Source organism: Passer domesticus, chromosome 33 (assembly GCF_036417665.1).
Source record: "Passer domesticus isolate bPasDom1 chromosome 33, bPasDom1.hap1, whole genome shotgun sequence".
Lineage (NCBI taxonomy): Eukaryota > Metazoa > Chordata > Aves > Passeriformes > Passeridae > Passer > Passer domesticus.
Genome location: NC_087506.1, coordinates 298,828 through 306,199, shown reverse-complemented (window position 1 = coordinate 306,199; position 7,372 = coordinate 298,828).

Below are 7,372 nucleotides of genomic sequence, written 5' to 3'. Positions count from 1 at the left end.
TTTTGATCCCAATCTCTCCAATTTTTGCCCCAACATTCCATTTTTCACCCCAAATTCCCAAATTTTAACCCAAAAGTCCAATTTTTTCCTCCAAATTTCCAAATTTTCCTCCCAAATTCCCCAATTTTAGCCCCAAATTCCCATTTTTCCCCAAAATTCCCCAAATTTTGATTCAAAATTCCTCTTTTTGTCCCCCAAATCCCAATTTTAACCCAAATTTCCCATTTTTTACCCCAATTTCTTCATTTTTACCCCCCCAAATTGCCTTTTTTTCCCCCAAATTCTCAATATTTGGGGTTAAAATTCCCTTTTTGTCCCCAAAATTCCCAATTTTTGATTGAAATTCCCCCTTTTTGCCCCCCCAATTCCCAATTTTAAACCCAAATTCCCATTTTTTACCCCAATTTCTCCATTTTTATCCCCAAAATTCCCATTTTTTTATTCAAAATTCCTCTTTTTTTTCCCCAAAATACCATTTTTTTACCCCAATTTCTCCATTTTTACCCCCCAAATTCCTATTTTTCCCCCCAAATTCTCAATATTTGGGCAGAAAATTCCCCTTTTTCCCCCAAAATTCCCAATTTTTGATTTAAAATTCCCCTTTTGTCCCGCAAATTCCTCCTTTTTTACCCCAATTTCTTCATTTTTATTCCCAAAATTCCCTTTTTTTTCCCCAAAATCCCAATATTTGGGCAGAAAATTCCCCTTTTCCCCCCAAAATTCCCAATTTTAACCCCAAATTCCTTTTTTACCCCAATTTCTCCATTTTTATCCCCAAAATTCCCATTTTTTATTCAAAATTCACCTTTTTTTTCCCCAAATTCCCCATTTTTACCCCAATTTCTCCATTTTTACCCCCCAAATTCCCTCTTTTCCCCCCAAATTCTCAATATTTGGGCAGAAAATGACCCTTTTTACCCCCAAAACTCCCAATTTTAACCCCAAATTCCCATTTTTTTACCCCAATTTCTCCATTTTTATCCCCAAAATTTCCAATTTTTGATAGAAAATTCCCCCTTTTGTCCCCAAATTCCCCTTTTTTACCCCAATTTCTCCATTTTTCCCCCCAAAATTCCCGGGTTTCCAGCCCGGGGGCGTTTTCCCGGGGATTCCCCTCCCCCGTGACGTCACCGTGACGTCACCGCGGACCTTCGGACCTTGCCCCGCCCCCCGGAAGCGATGGAGGCGCTCAGGTACCGGGGGGGGGGAGGGGGAACGGGGGGAATTCGGGGGATTTTTGGGCAAAATTCGGGGGAATTTGGGCAAATTTGGGATTTTTCTCGAAATTTGAGGGAATTTTGAGGAACTTCTGGGGGGATTTGATAAAATTTTGGGGAAGTTTGGTTTAATTTGGCAGAATTCGGTGGAAGATTTGGGAATTTTTTAGGGAATTTTGGGGGAATTTGGTGGAATTTTGGCGGGATTTGAGGGAATTTTGGGGAATTTCAGAGGAGTTTGGGGAGAATTTTGGGGAATTTTGGTGGGAATTTGGGAAACTTTGTGGGAATTTGAGGGAATTTTGGGGAATTTTGATGGAACTTGGTGGAATTTTGATGGATTTGAGGAAATTTTGGGGAATTCGATGGAATTTTGGTAATTTTGGTGGAATTTTGGGCAGATTTGATGAAATTTTGATTAATTTTGGGTGAATTCGGTGATGTTTTGGTGGAATTTTGGGGAATTTTGGGAATTTGGGTTAAATTCGCTGGAATTTTGGGTGAAATTTGGGGAATTTAAGTTAAATTTGATGAAATTTTGCGTGAATTTTGGGGAATTTTTGTTAAAATCAAATGGAATTTTTTGGGAATTTTGGGGGAATTTGGGTTAAATTTGATGGAATTTTTTTTTGAATTTTGGGGAATTTTATTTAAATTCGATGGATTTTGGGGGAATTTATTATGTTATATTTGATGGAATTTTGGGTGAAATTTTGGGAATTTTGGGCGAATTTCAGTTAAATTCGCTGGAATTTGTGGGTGAAATTTGGAGAATTTGGGTTAATTCCGCTGGAATTCAGGGGAATTTTGGGGAAATTTTGCAGAATTTGAGTTAAATTCACTGGAATTTTGGGGAATTTCAGTTAAATTCGCTGGAATTTGGGGTGAATTTTGGATAAAATCAATGGAATTTTTTGGAATTTTGGGGGAATTGGGGGGATTTGAGCTAAATTTGATGAAAATTTGGGGGAATTTTGGGGAATTTGGGTTAAACTCGCTGGAATTCAGGGGAATTTTGGGGGAATTTTTGGAATTTGAGTTAAATTCGATGGAATTTTGGGTTAAATTCTCTGGAAATCAGTGAAATGTGGGAATTTGGGTTAAATTCGATAAAATTTTGAGGAATTTTGGGGAATTTAAGTTAAATTCACTGGAATTTTGGGAATTTGGGGAATTTGCGTTAAATTCGCTGGAATTTTGGGTGAAATTTGGGAATTTTGGGTCAATTCCGCTGGAATTTCGCTCTTTTCACAGTAGGTTTTTTTTTAACCTTTTTTTGCCTTTGTTTTTCCCCCCCGCCCCTCCCCCCCCCAGCTCCCTGGCCCGCGCCTTTGGGGCCCCTCCCCCCCCGGCCCCTCCCCCCCCCCCCGCCCCTTCTGGGTGGGCCCCCGCGGGGGGGGGAGGGGCGGCCCCGGGGGGTCCTGGCCGCGACCCTCGCGGAGCTGCGGCAAGCAGGGTGCGGCCAATTAGCGCTAATTAGCGCTAATTAGCGCCCCCCGAGCCGCCCGCACGCGGCCCGAGCTGCCCCGGTTAATTACCGCTTAATTAGCGCGGGTTAATGGTGATTAAATTTAAGCAGGCACTAATTAACACTGATTGAACCTTAATTAGTCCTGATAAAAGCGTAATTAACCCTGAGTAAACCCTAATTAACCCTGATTGGACCGTAATTAGTCCTAATAAAAGCTTAATAACCGTGGATAAGCCTTAACTGACCCTGATTAAACTCTAATCCTAATTAATCTTGATTAATTTATGCTAGTTATGCCCTAATTAATGCTGATTAAACCCTAATTACCCCCAAATCCCCCCCAGATTTCCCCCCCAAATCTCCCCAAGTCCCTGAAATCCCAAAAATTTCTCCCCCAATCCCCCGAAATCCCACCCCAAATTTCCCCCTAAATCCCCCTTAAATTCCCCCAAATCCCCCCAAAATCCCTCCAAATCCCCACAAATCTCCACAATTTCCTCAAATCCCCCCAAATCCCCCAAAGTTCCCCAATTTTTTCCCTAAATCCCCTCAAATCCTCCATAAATCCCCCCAAATTCCCCCCAAATTCCCTAAATCCCTCCCAAATCCCCCCCAACCCCCCCAAAATCCCCCTTAAATCCCCCCAAATCTCCCCCAAATCCCACCTAATCTTCCCAAAATCCCCCCAAACCCCCCCAAAATCCCCCTAAATCCCCCCAAATTTCCCCAATTTTGCCCCAAAACCCCCCAAATCCCCCCAACCCCCCCAAAATCCCCCTTAAATCCCCCAAACCCCCCCAAATTTCCCCAATTTTGCCCCAAATCCCCCAAATTCCCCCAAATTCCCCAAATCCCCCCAAAATCCCCCCAATTTTGCCCCAAACCCCCCCAAAATCCCCCTAAATCCCCCCAAATTTCCCCAATTTTGCCCCAAAACCCCCCAAATCCCCCCAAATCTCCCCAAAATTCCCCCAAGTCGCCCCAAATACCCCTTAAATCCCCCCCAAATTTCCCCAATTTTGCCCCAAAATCCCCCCAAATCTCCCCAATTCCCCCCCAAATCTCCCCAAATCCCCGCAAATTCCCCCCAAATCCCCCCAAATTTCCCCAATTTTGCCCCAAATCCCCCCAAAATCCCCCTAAATCCCCCTTAAATCCCCCCAAATCCCCCCCCAAATCCCCCCAAATCCCCCTAAATCCCCCTTAAATCCCCCCTAGACCCCCAAAATCCCCCAAATCCCCCCAAACCCCCAATCCCCCTCCCCCCAGGCGGGCGCGGCGCTGGGGCTGCCCCTCCCCCCGGCGCTGGCGCTGGCCGAGGACGGGACCCTCGTGGAGGACGAGGAATTCTTCGGGACCCTCCCCCCCGCACGCGGCCCTGCAGGCGCTGGGGCCGGGGCAGCGCTGGGAGCCCCCCCGGGTGAGACCCCCGCCCAAAACACCCCCAAAACACCCCAAAAACATCCCCAAATACCCAAAAACCGGCCTGAAATTCCCCAAAATCCCCCAAAATCACCCCAAAACCATCCCAAAATACCAAAAAAACAGACTGAAATACCCCAAAATCACCCCAAAAACAAGACTGAAATCCCCAAAATCACCCCAAAATACCCCAAAATTACCCCAAAACCACCCCATAAACCATCCCAAAATCCCCCCAAACATGACTGAAATACCCCAAAATACCCCAAAAACCAGACTGAAATACTCCAAAATCACCCCAAAATACGCCAAAATATCCCAAAACCCAGCCTGAAATCCCCCCAAATCACACCAAAACCAGCCCGAAATATCCCAAAATCACCCCAAAATACCCCAAAACGAGACTGAAATACCCCAAAATCACCCCAAAATCACCCCAAAATCACCCCAAAATACCCCAAAATACCCCAAAACCCAGCCTGAAATCCCCCCAAATCACACCAAAACCAGCCCGAAATATCCCAAAATCACCCCAAAATACCCCAAAACGAGACTGAAATACCCCAAAAACCCCCAAACACCCCAAAACCAGCCTGAAATATCCCAAAATCACCCCAAAAACCAGACTGAAATACCAAAAAAATCAGCCTGAAATACCCCAAAATCCCCCCAAACCAGACTGAAATCCCCCAAAATCACCCCAAAATACCCCAAAATATCCCCAAACCAGGCTGAAATATCCCAAAATCACCCCAAAAACCAGACTGAAATCCCCCAAAATCACCACAAACCATCCCAAAATCACCCCAAAAACGGGACTGAAATACCCCCAAACACCCCAAAACCAGCCTGAAATCCCCCAAAATCACCCCAAAAACCAGACTGAAATACTCCAAAAACCCCAAAACACTCCAAACCAGCCTGAAATATCCCAAAATCCCCCCAAATCCCCCCAAAATACCCCCAAACCACCCCAAAACCTGCCCAAAATACCTCAAAACCCCCCAAAATCAGCCCAAACCCCCCAAAATACCCCCAAATCCCCCAAAATTACCCCAAACCAGCCTGAAATATCCCAAAATCACCGCAAACCATCCCAAAATCCCCCCAAAAACGAGCCTGAAATATCCTAAAATCCCCCCAAAATACCTGAAAGCCCCCCAAAATCCCCCAAAATCACCCCAAATCCCCCCCAAATGACCCCCAAACGAGCCTGAAATACCTCGAAAAACCCAAAATCCACCCAACCCCCCTAAAACACCCAAAAAATTCCCCAAATCCGCCCCAAAACCGCCCTAAACCACCAAACCCACCAAAACAACGCCTAAAAACACCCGAAAATTCAAAATAAATCCCCCAAAATACAAAATAAATCCCAAAAATTTCAAAATAAATCCCCAAAAATTCAGGATAAATCCCAAATAATGCCCGAAAATTCAAATTAAATCCCCCAAAATTTAGAACAAATCCCAAAAATGCCCAAAAATTCAAAATAAATCCCAATAAATCCCCCAAAATTCAAAACAAATCCCCTAAAATTCCAAATAAATCCCCAAAAATTCAAAATAAGTCCCGAAAATTCAAAATAAATCCCCCAAAATTCATAATAAATCCCAAATAATCCCCAAAATTCAAAATAAATCCCTAAAAATGCCCAAAAATTCCAAATAAATCCCCCAAAATTCAAAGTAAATCCTCAAAATTCAAAGTAAATCCCAAAAAATGCCCGAAAATTCAAAATAAATCCCCAAAAAAATCAAAAGAAATCCTCAAAAATTCCAAATAAATCCCCAAAAATTCAAAATAAATCCCCAAAAAATCAAAATAAATCCTCAAAAATTCAAAATAAATCCCAAAAAATGCCCAAAAATTCAAAATAAATCCCCAAAAATTCAAAATAAATCCCCAAAAAATGCCCAAAAATTCAAAATAAATCCCCAAAAAATCAAATAAATCCTCAAAAATTCAAAATAAATCCCAAAAAATGCCCAAAAATTCAAAATAAATCCCCAAAAATTCAAAATAAATCCCCAAAAATTCCAAATAAATCCCCAAAATTCCAAATAAATCCCCAAAATTCAAAATAAATCCCCAAAAATTCCAAATAAATCCCCAAAATTCAAAATAAATCCCCAAAAATTCAAAATAAATCCCCAAAATTCCAAATAAATCCCCAAAATCCCAAATAAATCCCGACGGCTCGGTGTCGCGCAGGCGCCGCCGCGCTGGGCTCTGGCGGCCGAGGGCGAGCCCCGGGCGCGGCTGCGGGGGCTGCGCTGGGAGCCGGGCGCGCTCGGGGCCCCGGGGCTGCTCAGGTAACGCCCAAAATCAGACCCGAATCAGCCCCAAAATTATCCCCAAATGATCCTCAAGTCGGGCCAAAATTATCCCCCAATTATCCCAAAATCAGCCCCAAATTAACCCCAAATTGGCCCGGAATGATCCCCATATCAGCCCGGAATGAAGGCAGAAATAGCCCAAAATTATCCCTAAATTATCCCCAAATCGGCCTGAAATGATCCTAAAATTAGCCCCAAAATATCCCAAAATTATCCCTAAATCAGACCCAAAATTATCCCAAAGTTACCCCAAATCAGCCCAAAAATTATCCCAAAATGATCCCCAAATTGGCCCAAAATTATCCTCAAATCAGCCCAGAATTAGCCTAAAACCGGCCCAGAATGATCACCAAATTATCCCAAAATCAGCCTGAAATGATCGCAAATTATCCCCAAATCGGCCCGAAATCAGCCCGGAATGAGGGCAGAAAGGGCCCAAAATCAGCCCAAAATGATCCCCAAATTGGCCTGAAATTATCCCAAAATCAGCCGAGAATCAGCCCAAAATGATCCCCAAATTGGCCTGAAATTATCCCAAAATCAGCCCGAAATTATCCCCGAATTATCCCCAAATCAGCCCAAAATGATCCCCAAACCGACCCAAAATCGGGTCAAAATCAGCCCCAACATCGCCCCCAAATTGTCCCCAAATCGGCCCGGAATGAGGGCAGAAATAGCCCAAAATCAGCCCAAAATTGTCTCAAAATCGGCCCAAAATTATCCCAAAATCAGCCTGGAATCAGCCCAAAATTATCCCAAAATCAGCCCGAAATTATCCCCAAATTATCCCCAAATAGGCCTGAAATTATCCCAAAATTATCCCTAAATAAATCAGCCCGAAATTGTCCTGAAATTATCCCCAAATGATCCCAAAATTATCCCCAAAATATCCCAAAATTAGCCCCAAATCAGCCCGAAATTAT